The following is a 17,855-nucleotide window of genomic DNA, read 5'->3' as shown; positions in this document are numbered from 1 at the left end:
TGTAGCTTGTGTGGACATGGCGCCAGCCACCCCCGAATACAAACTGTTACAGTTAAGACAATGTCTTACCGGAGAAGCATTGAAAGTGATAGCGAGTTTAGGTCATAGTGCGGCTGCATATGACATCGCATTAGAACGTCTTGGACGCAAATATGGTGGCAAAAGACGTAACATTGCTTTGAAGTTAAAAGAGGTTACAAAGTTCAAACCAATTAGGGCAGGTAATGCCAGGGACTTAGAGAAGTTTGCAGACTTGCTTGATATTTTAGTGGCAAACCTTAGAGAATCAGACAAGTTAGAAGAGTTGGGTGATGGGACCTTATACTCACAATTACTAAAAAAATTAACAGAATCCATGGTAATACAATATCAGAGGTGGATTTTTGAGACCCAGAGACAGGAATCTGTTGAAGTCCTTAGGGAATGGATTCTGCAAGAATCAGAGTTTCAGGTCATTGCCAGTGAAGTCATAAATGGGGTTGCTGAAAAGCAGAGGTCACATGAACGTAAAACATCGGGTAAAAATGGGACTTTCTTTGGCAATAAAGAGAATAAAAGTCAAACGGGTCCATGTCAAATGTGCCCAGGTGCAAGTCATGAGATGTCGAAGTGCACAAAGTTCAAAGCATTGAGCGTTAGTAGGAGGTGGGAGGTTGCAAAGATGTTGAATCTTTGCTTCCGTTGTCTAGGCTCCAACCACTGTGGTAGGAGTTGCGCTAGGTTTAGTGAATGTGGGATAGGTGGTTGTTCAGCAAATCACAATCGCTTACTTGACACTGATAGGAAAGTAAGGGACTGGACAGATGGTGCAAAAGTCGCTCCCTGAATCCAGTAGATGAAACACAAACAACCACAATGTCTACTTCTAGGTGTGACATGTCATACACAGCATTGAGAACTGTCCTAGTAGTTATCACAAATGGACATCGCAGGATTACAGTCAATGCTCTCTTAGATGATGCAAGTACGCAGACATACATAAATGAAGATATAGCTGCAGAACTTGGGTTACAAGGACATTATCAGAAAGTGTCAGTGAATGTTCTCAATGGTAGAAAGGAGAGTTTTGAATCAATGACTGTTAATTTTGTGTTCGAAAGCATTGATGGTTCAGTTGATGGATCAATGTCAGCTCTTACAACAACAAAAGTTACTGGCAAAATGCAAGTAGTAGACTGGGAGAAACATGGACATAAATGGAAACATTTGAATCGCATCAAATTTCCAAAACTTAGTTCTCGTACTGTGGTTGATGTCCTCATAGGCATTGACTACATTGACCTTAATATGAAGAGGTAGGTGGTGGTCAGGGAGAACCTATTGCAAGACTTACACCTCTTGGGTGGACATGCATAGGATGTGTTCATGGTGCAAATGAAAAACATTTTGCAAATACATTTTTCATTGATAACAATAGGACAGAATTGCAGAATCTAAACGCATTAGTGCACAGGTTCTGGGAAGTAGAGAACGTTTCGTGTAGCACAATGAATGACTACAATGATGATGAATTGTCTGCAGTTGAAAAAGTTAAACAGACACTTCAGTACAACAATGGTCACTACCAAGTAGGTATACCTTGGAGATATGACACACAGATGTTACCAGATAACTATAAGATGGCTGTCAATCGTCTTCTTAGCACTGAGAAGAAACTGTCGAAGGACAAAGAGATGGCTGAAGCTTATTGCTCAGTTCTAGACCAATATGTGCAAAAGGGATACATTCGTAAGGTATCGTCATTGGAAAATGAGAGTAAATGGTTTCTACCTCATTTTCCAGTAGTTCGTCCAGACAGAGCTACAACCAAAGTACGCATTGTATTCGATGCTTCTGCAAAGTGTCAGGGTGTTTCACTCAATGACATAATACATCAAGGACCGAAGTTGCAGAATGATCTTTTTGAAATCTTGCTGCGATTTAGGAAGCAGCCCATAGCACTTGTTTGTGACATCTCGGAGATGTACCTACAAATTGAAGTGAAACCTGAAGATTGTAAATACCACAGGTTTCTGTGGCGATCCATGAATTCAAATGAAGAACCACAGGTGTATGAGTTTAACAAGGTGTTGTTCGGTTTGAATTGTTCACCATTCTTAGCGCAATACATTTCACAAGAACATGCAAAAGCACATCAGAATGAATATCCACTTGCTGTTGAGACTGTAGTAAGCTTCACCTATATGGACGATAGTATGGATTCAGTAGAAGATGACATGACTGGGATAGAGCTGTACAATCAGCTGAGTGAGCTATGGCGCACAGCAGGTATGAACGCTAGAAAATGGCTTTCAAATTCGTTGGATGTCCTTGATGGAATTCCGTTAAAATCTAGGGCACAGAAGGTAAACATAAACAAAAATGAATTGCCTTCAGTGAAAACACTAGGTCTTATGTGGATTGCAAATGATGATGAGTTCAGTTTCTGTATGAATGTTCCTGAAGACATTGTGAGAATGACCAAACGAATGTTTCTCAGTGAGATTGCAAGGATCTTTGATCCGCTTGGACTCTTGACACCTTTCACCATTGTGGGGAAATTGATGATTCAAGAGATGTGGATATCAGGTTTCGGATGGGATGAAGAGCTTGATCCAGAACTGAATCATAGAACTTTAAAATGGGTAAATGAGGTTAAAGAGTTATGCAATATCAGAGTACCACGGTGCTTGAGAATCAAATCTGAAATAGAAAACAAAACATTTCATGTATTTGCAGATGCATCACAAGATGCATATGGGGCAGCAATATATGCAGTCTATACTTACCAGAGTGGGGAAGTGGTCAGTCGTTTAGTTACCTCCAAAAGCAGGGTTGCTCCTCTTCAATCTGTAAGCATTCCAAGAATGGAACTGATGGCGGCAGTCCTTGGGGTGAAATTGTTTGTTGCTTCAGCAAAGGTGTTAGAAATGTCCACTGTCAACACATATTTTTGGTGTGACAGTTTGAATGTGTTATGTTGGATAAAAAGCCAGAGTAGAAATTACAAGTCTTTTGTGGCAAATCGCATTGGTTATATCCAGGAACACACCAGTTCATATCAGTGGAAATATGTTCCATCTCGGTTAAATCCTGCAGACATACTTACCAGGGGTACATCAGTGAAGAACATAGCCAGTAGTACATGGCTGACAGGACCAGCATTTCTGAAACTCACAGAAAGTGAATGGCCAGAACAAATAGTTGGATTTCAAAGTGATAGTACTTCAGAAATGAAGAAGCTGTCCAGAAAAAGGGAAGTTGTTACACTAATGTCTGAAGGTGAGGATACATGGCGTCTTCATCCTTCCAGATACTCTGACTGGAAGAGGTTGACTAGAATATATGCTTGGGTATGCAGATTTGTGACCAATGCACGTATTGCACCAAAATTACGGCACATGGGTAATTTGGAGGTTGACGAAATCGAAGATGCTGAAATGAGAATCATCAGTCAGACGCAACAGGAGTTTGCAAAAGAGTTTTCTGCACTACAAAAAAGAAAACAGCTTCCAAAAGACAGCAAACTCATTGGACTTCAGCCAATAATCGATGAAGAGGGACTAATTAGATGCAGTGGCAGACTGAGATATGCTGACTGCTTGTCTTGGGGAGCACGAGTTCCAATAATCTTCCCTCGTAAGAACTGGGTCACAAGGCTTATTGTGAAACATTACCACGAAGCTGGTAAACATGCAGTAGGTACTAATCAAACTTTAGCTGCTCTATCCTCAAGATACTGGGTCATTGCTGCTCGGGAAGAGATTCGAGCATGGGAGACAGAATGTGCCTTTTGTCGGAGACAAAAAGCTCAACCGAGACCTCAGATTATGGCTCCACTTCCAAAGCTGAGAGTTAGCTATTCACTGAGAGCATTTACTCATGTTGGAGTGGACTATGCAGGGCCTTTTCTGACTATCCAAGGGAGGTCAAAGAAGAGACAAAAACGATATTTGTGTCTTTTCACGTGTATGTCCACTAGGGCTGTACATCTGGAAATGTCATATGGTCTCGATAGTGACTCGTTTTTGAATGCTTTCTTCCGCATGACAAATAGACGAGGAATGCCAAAAGAAGTCGTATCCGATAACGGAGCTAACTTTGTAGGCGCTGTGAAGGAATTGAGAGATCTGGTTGAACAACTTGATGCAACTACGAGATCATCCTTGGCTAATGAGGGAGTCGTCTGGAGATTCAACCCTCCTCATGCACCACATTTTGGTGGTGTATTTGAATGCATGATTAAGTCAGCTAAAAGAGCTATCTTTGCCATTCTGGGTAAAGGCGATGTCACGGATGAAGAGCTAACAACAGCATTTACTGCCGCAGAAGCACTCATAAATTCTCGTCCCCTCACTTATCAAAGTGCTAACTGCCAAGATGATGTACCGTTAACCCCAAATCATCTTATGCATGGGCAAGTCGGTGGAACATTTGCTCCAGATAGTGTTGATACTACGCCATACAACCCCAGAAAACGATGGAGACGAATACAGGAACTGATGAGGCACTTCTGGAGGAGGTGGTTGAGGGAGCTACTACCAACTCTTCAAGTCAGGAAGAAGTGGAGAGAGGCTAACCGCAATCTGAAGGTAAATGATGTCGTCATCGTAGTTTCACCAGATTCTCCACGTGGAAGCTGGCCTTTGGGGAGAATCGTCAACACATATCCAGGCGAGGATGGACATGTCCGAGTGGTACAAGTAAAGATGGGGAAAACTACGCTGATGAGACCTGTGATGAAGGTATGTCCACTCGAGTGGAACGCGGAGGATGACTTGAGAGAACATTAAGCAGATCAGTCATGTGGAGGTTCAGGCGAGATATGTTCATGCAAGCAGTGGGAGCAGGATCGTCGCCGTCTTGAGCATGGATCGTTCGTCTGGAGGATGGATCGTTCGTCGTTCGTCTGGAAGATGGATCGTTCGTCGTCTGGAGGATGGATCGCTCGTCTGGAGCATGGATCGTCGGAGGAGGATTGAATTTGGAAGATTTTGGAAGATTCGAATTAGGATACCAAATGACTATTTTCGAGGGTCAAGAAACAGGATGTGTTGTTTATTGAAATGTGCATTTTTCATTTTGTGATTCATGATTCATGGATATCAGCAGAACATATGATAGACAGGAGTCTATCATGGAGGGGGGAATGGACTGAAGAACAGTTCATGGAATGTCCGAAACACTGCGACCGCGGACACCAGATGAGCATGTTCTCGGATGAGGTTATAGAACAGTTGCGTTTTGGGATGTTCAGTTATGCTATGGATGTTTTGTTTTGTTCTCGGACAATGTGTTGTACATGCGCGAACACAACGCTTCGCAGAAACGCTACTGCACGAGAATTCCATGAATGAATGTTTGTTATATAAACGTATTTCGTGATACTTTGGAGATGGTGTTAAATGAGAGTGTTAGGAGATTGGTGTTGGAGAATTAGAGATTAGTGTTAGAATGTTAGATGGTTGCGTCGAACGGACATCTGTGTGTTAGATGTTTGATATTTTGACGTGTTTGAGATGCTTTGGTCATAATCGGACCTCAGCAAGGTATTGAATCTTTCGTACAGTATCTTGCATTCGTTAGTGTATATATAAATTTACAATTGTGGGGAAATAAAATTTGGATTAAATAATTAGAATTTTTTGTTTTCATTCCACTGCAAAACATCTATCAACGGTGATCCTGTATAATGACAATGTAGCGTGGAGATGGATATACCTGGACGAGTCTAATGTTTGCTGTGGTACACGTCTTGACATTCCGCATCGGTTTTAAACTGTCTCTATGCGTGGAATCTAAAGAGGGGTGAAGGATATCATGCAGATTCTGCCCCAGGTCGGCGACATAAAGTATCCACCAGCCCTCGAGTGTTTCGTGTAAGCGACAAACAGCAGTCCATAATTATAAAAAGGTAGAGTCCGAGGTACATATCCGACTTCATCATCAGCCTACCTGTCGGGAACACTAGCAGTTATGATGCAGAGTGTTCAGTGGTGGGCAAAGCAGATAGTATATTATCGTTAGTATGTACGACCATATTTGCAGATTTCGTATTGCATTGTGGGCTTCTGTATCTCAAAGCAACCAATCAATGACAAGGACACAACTGTAAACGCTTTACAACTCTTGTTGAAACATTTTCAAACAAATAATGGAGACAATATGATAATATTAAAGACAATCAGATGCAATTTCTCATGCATCTTGTAGTAATAGTAATAGTCCACTTTTATGGCGCTCATATCCAGGCACATTGCCTGCTCACGGTACTACGTACATTACTATCCCAGGTCATAGGACACTATCATACTTTTCGATACTTTTTCAACTCCCTGGAGACAAACAGCCATGCTGCCTGTTTGGCACAATGAACTAAACCCTCACATTGCCAGCACATCCTCACGGGTACCTGAGACAATGTGCATCTACGTATCTTGTCCAAGAATACAACGCAAATGTGCCCACCTTGGGACCCGAACCTAGGTGCCTCCATCGGGGATCGAACCCGGGCCTTCAGCGTGATAGGCAGACGCCTTACCACTGCACCATTGTGCTCCACATCTTGTCAAGTCAGGAGAACCTAGGTACTGCGGTAAATAGCACAACAGACGTAATCACGCCCAGCGCCTCAACTGGCATACCAGAGACGTCACAAAGTGTTCATTGAGTCACGAAGTGTTCATTGGGTCACGAAGTGTTCATTGGGTCACGAAGTGTTCATTGAGTCACGAAGTGTTCATTGAGTCACGAAGGAGATAAGACAAGCAATCCGTGATCACAGTTAGAACAAAGGACCGATTCTGATACTTGTCCAGTAAGCTACATGTAATACGAATTCCCAAGGACAGCAACTTCTGATTCGTTATAACAGTATTTTGTAAGACGAAATGCTACTAAAAACAGACAATATGTGCCAGTTTGTGGTAAAAACAGTTCGCTATATCCGTCAGTTCGTTATAAGCGTTTTGGTTTTAGACGCAGTGCTCTGTACAATACGTTCCTCAGGGTGTCGACGTTATGTATTGGACACCAAACATACCACAAACATCCCTGCCACGAACAAAGGAACACCACCTGATACACGAGCAGTGGAGAAGTTGCATTTGGACGCCCGGTAACCATGCATGTGTCATAGATACCGCACACATACCTGGGTCTCTTCTGAAGAGACCCGTGACGATCCGGGGTAGAATAGGTCTTCAGCAACCCATGTGCTTGCCATAAAAAGGCGACTATCTTGTCGTAAGAGGCGACTAACGGGATCGGGTGGTCAGTTTCGCTGACTTGGTTGACACATGTCATCGGTTCCCAATTGCGCAGATCGATGCTCATGCTGTTGATCACTGGATTGTCTGGTCCAGACTCGATTATTTACAGACCGCCGCCATATAGCTGGAATATTGCTGAGTGCGGCGTAAAACTAAACTCACTCACTCACTCACTCTGAAGAGAAAAAGGCACGATATAGGTTTACAATCCAGGGCCACCTGACCATAGGATTCACATATCGGCGTTGTGTATATACAAGTATAGGTTGTACAATCCTGGGCCGCCTGACCTTGGGTTCACATATCGGCGTTGTGTATATACAAGTATAGGTTGTACAATCCTGGGCCACCTGACCATGGGATTCACATATCGGCGTTGTGTATATACAAGTATAGGTTGTACAATCCTGGGCCGCCTGACCATGGGATTCACATATCGGCGTTGTGTATATACAAGTATAGGTTGTACAATCCTGGGCCGCCTGACCATGGGATTCACATATCGGCGTTGTGTATATACAAGTATAGGTTGTACAATCCTGGGCCACCTGACCATGGGATTCACATATCGGCGTTGTGTATATACAAGTATAGGTTGTACAATCCAGGGCCGCCTGACCATGGGATTCACATATCGGCGTTGTGTATATACAAGTATAGGTTGTACAATCCAGGGCTGCCTGACCATGGGATTCACATATCGGCGTTGTGTATATACAAGTATAGGTTGTACAATCCTGGGCCACCTGACCATGGGATTCACATATCGGCGTTGTGTATATACAAGTATAGGTTGTACAATCCTGGGCCACCTGACCATGGGATTCACATATCGGCGTTGTGTATATACAAGTATAGGTTGTACAATCCAGGGCCGCCTGACCATGGGATTCACATATCGGCGTTGTATATATAACACAAGTATAGAGGAAGAGCTTTATTCAGTATTTATGGCCACATGACCAAAAGTACAATTCAATAAGCAAAATATAGCACATGGTCAGGCGAACAATTTACAATTGATACAGGTAAATATAGTTTAAGATAAATTGCAATATTGTTTAGGAGTTTTACATTCTTTGTTGAAAGCAGCTGAGTAAACTTTGATCTGGTTGGAGATATAATATAAAAATCAGTAATGTACAAAGAGCGTTGTGAATAAAATGGACATACGAATAAGAAATGATACTCATCTTGTATCAAATTACAATTACAATTATCACATTTAGTGTAATCAGCATTTACCATATTAAAACGGTTGTGTTGAATTTTAAGTTTAGTACTCATGCATCTGAATTTAAATAAAACTCGTAAGAGATCTTTATCATAGCAAAACTCTGATATATATTTTTCCGGTTCAAGTACAGATTTATATGACGAGTAATGATTTAAGAATGATGAAGAAGTGATTTTTGCATACCAAATCTGTATATCTATATCTTTACATCTCTGTTTAAAAACACTTATAAAACTTGTTACATCTCCACAATCTTGCGATAACCACACAAAAGAAAATCCAGAGTGAAATAAAAGTAAACGTACATGGGATACCCAATGGCGACCACCATTGTCGCCGAATGGTTTTAACATTTCATAGCATGCCTTTAGAATACGATAACTTTCCATATTTAGGAGTCTACACCAGTACTTTATACAACGGGTGAAATACTGTACACAAAGATAGCTTCTACCTGTTTCACATAGTACAATATTTGATGATACAGTTTTGCTAACACGAAGATATATTTTGAAATAATAACTTTGTATTTTTTTCAATGTTTTGACGATAGGTAAATAGAGAATACTACACGAGGTCTCATTACATACGAATTATACGAAACGAGTGTCCTTCCTATGGTATCTTACCGAGCGAAAGCGAGGTCAGATAACATAGGAAGGTCACGAGTTTCGTATAATTCGTATGTAATGAGACCGAGTGTGGTATTTTATTTATTACCCACGTCTTACATGCTTTAAATTGACAAAATAACGTAGTTTTGTTAATATTTTGGTTTCAAACCGAAACCGGTTTCATAAAGAGGTTGCGGAAGAGTTTTGTACTGTAGTACAATATTTGCATGACGTCACTGTAATGACGTCACTGACTTGGTAACCGACGTCACGATGCATGTCAGTTGTCATCGCCTCGTACAGCCTCCACCCCGTTTCTTGGTTTGCAGTTGCTTCATTCGGCTAACATCACTGGTGGAAACATTGCGTTTACGTTTTTCGACGGGTTTAATGTCTCAGTTCGACTCACAATTAAACAGCGACACGACAAAGTTCGCGATGTTTACATTCCCACAATGCATTTAGTTGTAGAATGAATGGATCCACGTGTTTGTTATGAATGAAAAAATAGTTACGTCAGAATGTGACCTAATTGAGAGGTCATCGGTTATCCAATCAAATCGTTAGAATCTCAGGTCAAGTCGTTACGACACAGGTCAACGCGATACGACACTCGTGTGACGTACGAGATTAGTATGCAACTACCCATACGTTGACCACGTGGGTAATAAAACCCCATATTTCTGCACCATAAAGCAACATCGGTGCAATTTTGCTATCAAATATAGTACATGCCTCATTCAAAGAGATATTTTGATAAGTTCTGAAAAGAGAACATATCGGAAATGAAGCCTTCCTGGCTTGTAAAGCTAATGTTTCACATGCTTTAGACCAGTACAATTTTGATGTGAAAACAATGCCAAGATATTTATAATGAGATAAAACCTTCATGTTTGTACCATTATAAAGCCATTTTTCGTTATTTCGAAGATAGCCACCATTCCTGAAAACAATAATGCAGGATTTATCTAAGTTAACTTCTAGACCCCATTTGTTACAAAATGATTTTAATGTATCCATTTTTTTTTGTAAACCTATTACTGTGTCTTCAATGAGAGTGACGTCATCTGCGAATAACAATAAAAGTATATCATTCATACCATTTTTCACAAATATTCCACGTAGGCCACATGCATTCATTTCATCTACTAATTCGTTGATAAAGAAAATGAACAGAACAGGACTGAGAATACATCCTTGTCATAGTCCAGATGTTGTCGAGAATACTTCTGTTCGTACACTAGATATTTTCACACAAGTAGATACCTTATCATACATGTTTTTGAGGATTCGTATTATTTTCCCATGTATACCTTTGGAGATAAGAGCATATGAAAGCTTGTTTCTGTTTATTTAATCAGAGGCCTTCCGACAGTCAATGAAAGCTGCGTAAAACCGATGTTTACGTTTTCTTAAATACTTTTGGCATAGAGCTTGCAGAACGAACATATTATCAGCTGATGAGTAATCGAGCCTACATCCTGCCTGACATTCATGCAATATATCGTTTAAATCTAACCAGATACGGATTCTGACTTCGAGGCTAGAAGTGAATATTTTCCCTTTACATTCAACAAAGAGATTCCACGATAGTTATTTGGTTCATGAGTGCTTCCTTTTTTATAGAGAGGAATGATCAAGCCAACATTCCAGATATCAGGAAAAATGCCGCATGTTTGAAGAATTCGGGTGGTGTTCCATCAATACCTGGGGATTTACCAGATTTTAACACTTTGATTGCATTTTCTATTTCTGTTCTGGTAATTGGTGCAGATAAAAAGTCAGTATTGTTACAGTCCGCACAGTAATCATGCTGTGTCAAAAATGCGTCAACATTCTCATTGAACTCAACATTTGTTTCCCGACACGTCGGGTTTAACAAGTTCTTAAAAGATGTCACCCACTTATCTGCCGTAATTGTGTTATTTTCATTACAATTGCTCATTACAGATTTTATCTTATGCCAGAACTTCTTACAGTCACCACTTTTAGCTGCACTCTGAATCTCATCAGCAATACCACCGTTAAACATGTACTATAGTTGTGATGTGTACTACAGTTTTGATGTGTACTATAGCTATGACGTGTACTATAGTTATGACGTATACTATAGTTATGACGTGTACTATAGTTGTGACGTGTACTATAGTTGTGACGTGTGTATAGTTAAGACGTGTGCTATAGTTATGCCGTGCACTATAGTTGTGACGTGTACTATAGTTTTGATGTGTACTATAGCTATGACGTGTACTATATTTATGACGTGTACTATTGTTATGACGTGTGCTACAGTTGTGACGTTTACTATAGGTATGACGTGTGTTATAGTTATGACTGTGTACTATAGTTAGTTAGCTATGACGTGTGCTATAGTTATGATGTGTACTGTAGTGATGACGTGTGCTATAGTTATGACGTGTACTATAGTTGTGACGTGTACTATAGTTATGACGTGTGCTACAGTTGTGACGTTTACTATAGGTATGACGTGTGTTATAGTTATCGACTCGATCAGGCAATTCTCCGAGTATGGACCCAAGTGCGTATGACCTTCATCGACCGGCTAATTGATTCCATGTACAGACGATGCAAAGATTTCATCGATCCCCATAGAGGCCACACACGATACTGACTTTGGGGTATCTTAATTGTACCATTTTGGGGGATTTTGTTTGTATGAACTCTAAATGTGTTTTCCCGAAAATGTGTTAACCATAACTGTCAAGTTTGAACTCAATCCTCTGTTTTAAGTGAGTGAGTGAGTGAGTTAAAATTTAAAGTCACTTTGGCAATATTTCAGCCATATCGTGACTAAAAAAACATATATATTAACAATAATCAAAGATAGAGTATAAAATCCTGTCAACGAAGGACAGTAAAACAACTAGAATATCAAAGACATATGTAAAGCTAGTAATTGAATCTAAAACATTTTTTTAACACAATGTAAAAATAGGCTATAGATCACCAGCAATTGAAGGTAGTTCATCATACTAGGGACCATGGGGACTTACAGTACCTTTGCTACCTGCATGGACCCGAGCTGGATTTACACCATCCCTTCAGCCGCTGGAGATTGTAAGAAAAATTTGGCCGGAAGTTAAACAAAAATACTACGGTTAAAATGTGGTAAATTTATAGTTTACTTTGAAAGTTATGGGACTTACGTACCCTCTCAGGAGGACAATCATTCTACAGTACTTTAACCCCCTTTGAGGGTACAGCCACTAACAATCTAAGTTACTCATCTAAACTACCAATAAAATAATACCAATCTATTTACAAACTATTCATCAAAATTTATCTAGCAATTCTATTTCTTTTAGAAATTCAATGATTAAATGATAATTAACACTAAAAAGATCCTTCACTGTTTTGACATTTAAATACTTATCCCTTGTGATGGCAAAATCAATACAGTCAATCAAGACATGCTTGACCGTGATTCTTTCATCACAAGGGATACAACACGGAGGATCCTCACCTTTTAACAGATATTCATGAGTATATCTTGTGTGGCCAATGCGACATCGTCGCATGATGACCTCTTCAAATCTGGACTGACAACCCAAGTAGGTGTAACCAATATAGGGTTTTATTTCATGTAATTTATTAATATCTACTTGTGTGTCCCACTTCTTCTGCATCAGATCACGGATGTAAGTTTTAATGCTAGCTTTGTAATCAGAGTATGGAATAAGAAGTAGTGTCACAGATTTGTTGAGTGCTGCCTTGGCAGCAAGATCGGCCATTGTATTCCCAGAAATGCCAACGTGGCTGGGTAACCAACAAAAGACGATGTCGCATTGGCCAGTTGCAAGATCAGTATACAATTCAATTATGTCAATTAAAAGTAGATGTTTACAAGAAAAAAAATTAATAGCCTGAAGGCAAGAAAGAGAATCTGAAAATATGATGTATTGTTTATATTTGGGGTGTTTATTAATGTATTTAAGAGCTGTTGGCGTTAGCTTCTGCTGTGAAAAAAGAGTTGTTATTGGGCAATAGAGAAGATATTGGTTTGGATCTCCAAGACGCTGACACCAGGGATACAGGGGTGTTATACTTCAGAGAGTATGACGTGAACAGCTGTATTGGCCTACCAATTCAATGCCAAACTGGTTCGGAAATTGGACAAGAAATTGGAGACATACATCATTCAGAGGTCAACATCACCAGATTGGCCCATGAGCCACCGCCTTCTGGCATAGGACTCTAGGCAATATAGTATAATAAAAAAGTTACCAATACCCAATAACAAGTTCAATGTGCAAAAATAGTCACCATGCAGAGGGCTTGGCGTGACCAGCCGATTGATAGAACCGGGCCAGTTCTACCACCCGTCTAGGTGAAGTAAGGGCCAAAGTGGTGTGTTGGGCAAAAGGAACACGGTTCCAGGATCCTATTGCCCTCAACCACCAGAATCCAGTCCTCCACCGACACAGGGTCGCAACCCACGGCAAACGGGTTGGTGGACCAAATATACCCCCGGGTCCACAACGGGGGATTGAAGAGCGCTAAGCGTTACCCAGCACCCACCACGAGGAGGTGGCTCTTCACGGGTGCCTCCTCTGTTTTGATTGTTCATTAGAGTGAATGAAAGTGTGTGCTTTAAACATCGCACTGTACCTAGTATTTCATCCAATTTAGTATACTGAGCAAATATTAGCTTTTCTTATAGAGATGCTACCGTTAGTGTCAATCAGAAGAAGTATTTAAAGCGTTTTGATAGCAACTGCTAATCATTAGGCTTATACAGCGTTTAGCAAATGAACACATTTTGATGTTTTTACAGAGGTAAGAGTCTGCTACTCTTGAATGTGAATTAGGAGATAAACGTACTGTGTTTGGAAATTAGATGAATGTTAGACCGAATTGATAGTCTCTAAATTTCATTTGAAGCTAACGCACAGCGCAACGGTTTGTAATGGCGGACGAGCCAATGTTTACATTTTGAGAAAGGTTGAAATTTGAAGTGACAGTGGAAAATACTTGACTGAACCCTGCAGAATCGAGGAATAGATCCTTTTCTGATCGACCTACGACCTGTAACTCATCAAAGACTGTTGATTTTTATGACCGGCGAGTGTCGATCATGATTTCACGTACGTGCCTCCACCCCCGCATGCGACGAAAGTGTGACAGTGCTGCTTTGTGTACATGCCACTAACTTGGGATTCCTTGGAACATTGTTTTCATCATTTGGGACTGGATTGTGGCCAAGCTTTTATTAAAGTGTACGAATATAGATCACCAGCAGTGACAGCCTTGCGGGAAGCTGGCAGAGAGCAGAATTCTGGTGGTTCAATTTTTGACATTTTGTGTATGATTTAGACACGTACTTTTGCCAAGACTTGCGTTTAGATTGCTTGAGGACGCGACGGGCCTTAGCATTTGATATCTTTAATCTATTTAAATTATAGACCGTGGGGTGGTTTCGGAAATACTTTTGTGCCTTTTTCCTTGCTTTTCTAGCTTGTTTTCACTCGTCAGTATACCATGGGTTTCGTATATGTGGACTTGTAGAGGATTTAGGAATGCATTCATCAGCAACTTCCTTCAATTTGTCCGAAAGGATCTGGATAGGGTCACAAACACCCAAAATCAATTCAGGTATTAATGTAGTTTTACATAATGCCTCAAACAAAGACCAATTGGCCTTGGTAAACTTATATCTTGTTCAAGGTTGAACATCATCAGGGTGAACTGGTGTTAGTATAGTTGGAAAATGGTCACTTCCACAGAGGCCACTATGAACCGACCATTCAAATTCATTGAGCAAATCTGAATCAATAAGGGACAAATCAAGTGAGGAGTATGTGCCAGTAGCAGGGTGGAAATAAGTGTGGGAATCATCATTTGAAATACATGTATCAGTATTCGTGATAAAATCCTCAAGAACTTTGCCCTTAGTGTTCGTTTGTGTACCGCCCCAAAGCGGACTGTGACCATTTAGATCGCTCATGATGATACATGGTTTAGGTAATTGATCATACAAAGCTTGGAGATGAGACTGTTGAAGAACAAAAGAAGGTGGAATATACAAAGAGCACAATGTAAACACAATGTGCAATGCAATTCGCACAGCAACAGCTTGAAGGTTGACATTCAGCGAGACAGGGCTGTGAATCACTCCCTCCCTCACTAAAATAGATGAGCCTTCAGTAGCCCTTACCCCAGGGGGAGAAAAACAATGGTACGAGCTGTAGTGACGTAAATTAATTGCATCTGTCTCCTTCAAATACCTTTCTTGAAGGCAAAAAGCTGAAGGTTTCAGTTCCTGGTCCAATAACTGTAAATCATTTAAATTTGAATAATTCCTCTGCTAGAATTGAGAGATCTGTGAGGAGATACACTGACAGGGAGTCCGACAAATTCATCAATTGACAAGTTTGATGCTTGTTGTCGTTTTGGCACATTCAATGAGAATTGATCCAGTTCTCAACCGTTTGATGTTTTAACATCCCCGCGATTCCGTGAATGCCCTTAGCAACAACAAAGGGTTAAGTTTAATTGGGGTTTTGTCAGGTGTTTCCATCACCAAGAATCGTGGCCAGTATTCAACTGATTTTGAAATCCGTTTGATATCGTCCGTTCCAGGATCATTTTCGAGCGTACGTTTGGACTTTTAAGGAGTTTGGAAAGCCATGTTTGTGATTAAAGTTTCATCATCCTTACTCCCCACCCGCCCCCGAGTGCCAACGAGGGTAGTATCTAATGCTTGTGGATGTCCAACAGACAGATACCAGGATATAATGATGATATACACCAGTAGTAAGTTCTACCAGTTTGGCTAATGAGCCACCGCCTTCTGGCACCAGCATCTAGGCGAATTTGTTCAACTTTGAAAATCCATCTAACACGTAATGTTTACAAAAACACACAGATCAATAATATTTCCAAAACAACTAAGCCAAATAATTACAGAGCAATGAAAATTAGGTGCTCAGGGCTCGGCATGACCAGGCGATTGATAGAACTGGGCCAGTTCTACCACCCGAGTAAGGGGCGATGTGATGTATTGGGCAAAAGGAACACAGTGTGTGTGTGTGTGTGTGTGTGTGTGTGGTTTTGTTTTGAAGAGCGTTTAGCGTTACCCAGCACCCACTCACGAGGAGGTGGCTCTTTACGGGTGCCACGGACAGACAGACAGACAGTATTTATTCAGTATAGAGGCCCTCGCCCATAATATCTATCAATCAGACTATCAGTGTTTAGTGGGTGCGCAAACAACTTTGCATCCTCTATGTCCTGAGCAGTACATGGTATAAGTATAGGCCAACGATGTATATGACTGCATCATTTTTGCTTTTGCAAAATATTTACGACAGAGTAATGAGTAACTGGTTCTTTAGTGACCTTTGTTATATACCCAGTATTTCTTTCTAAGTATATCATAGGCATTACATAAGTAGTACATGATATTCATTTGCTATATAATGCTGGCATCTGTCTTACATAAAGGGCATAGCCTTCGTTATATTCAACCCTTTATACCTGCCACATCCAACAGCCGTATTAATATTACTGCATCTAAACCTTGATATAGCAATTTTAAATGCATAGGTATATCACAACACAAATATCTTTCTTTTTGAACTCCTTGTAAAATATACATTTAGGAGATTCTACCAATTGATGAGAACCAAAACTGTTTTAAGTTATCACCTAGCCTTAGCTTTAATAGATACACAAAATATTCCACATTTCCAATTTTTGGCTTAGCCAAGCATAACCAAATCCATATTGAAACAGGATGTGTCTAACTTTTCTTACCCAGGTATTATAGCCTCAAGCTATCTAGCGATCTTACGTTAAATAACATTGATGTGTGGAGTCTAATTTGTGGCATATGCGTAAGTCTTCACCAGAATGTGATCACTCTTGACTTTGTACAAATGCTGCAATTTAATGTAGATACCATTTTTTTTCACCCTTAAATATTGTTTACAAAATTAAATTTGCACAGCCTCTATAATTTTGGAGTGACATGTTCCCCCAGATTTCAGAGCCATAACAAAGAATAGGCACAACCGTTGAATCAAAATATTAAGTAGATCAGTACAAACTATGTTACCAATTTTCCTCTGGAAACCATTTAAAGACATCATAGCTTTAGAGGTCCGAGATGCAAGACGTGTCTGGGCTTTACTCCAGGCAACCTTGGTTGTGAAAAATAATCCATTATAGAACCATTTCTCATAATGACGAAGAGGCCCCCATTTCTAAAGACAACAATCTTGGTTTTGTTTAAGTTAACTTTCATCCCTGTACTATTACAAAAGCTTTCTAAAACATTTAATTCTCCCCATATTGATTTTTATAGACTGACCTACAGACTTTATTCATTTTTCTATAAATTATTAAGCATGAGTGACATATACACTTATTTATGTATTTAAATTCCTTACACTCTTGGCACAGATCTAAAAACTTTAAGTACAAATTTGTGCATTTTACAATATTGCTTTGACTAAAAGAACTTCAGCTTGTAGATTGGCAAAAATACGTAAAAATAAGAAGTGAAAGTATTTTGTCGTTACTGAACATACAACTCTGTTAAACTTGTTCGTTGCCGAGCCCTTTTCTAATAATATTGGCATGACACTTGAATTGACAAATGTAATAACTCTTCATTTCAAACGTGGCAAGGTAATTAATGATGGAAGTTACAGGAGGGAGGTGTTATTGAGTATCTTGTGGAAGATCAAGCCTACACCTATCTTGGAATGCAAGTTCGAGACCAGCTCCAGA

The 17,855-nt window shown here is 40.1% G+C and overlaps 1 long non-coding RNA gene across 1 annotated transcript in view; it reads right to left on the bottom strand.

Annotated features, from left to right (window-relative positions):
* Nucleotides 1-8,674: 8,674 nt before the first annotated feature.
* LOC124281262 overlaps nucleotides 8,675-17,855 on the bottom strand; it is a 23,245-nt gene continuing 14,064 nt past the window's right edge. Inside the window, exons 3-4 of the long non-coding RNA XR_006899885.1 lie at nucleotides 11,726-11,729; nucleotides 8,675-8,699 (exon numbers count right to left, since the gene is read on the bottom strand). This is a non-coding gene — a long non-coding RNA (uncharacterized LOC124281262). The remainder of the gene's footprint in view (nucleotides 8,700-11,725; nucleotides 11,730-17,855) is intronic.

Source organism: Haliotis rubra, unplaced genomic scaffold (assembly GCF_003918875.1).
Source record: "Haliotis rubra isolate DU_JTF1 unplaced genomic scaffold, ASM391887v1 Scf281, whole genome shotgun sequence".
Lineage (NCBI taxonomy): Eukaryota > Metazoa > Mollusca > Gastropoda > Lepetellida > Haliotidae > Haliotis > Haliotis rubra.
This window is presented reverse-complemented; position numbering and strand designations above follow the sequence as displayed.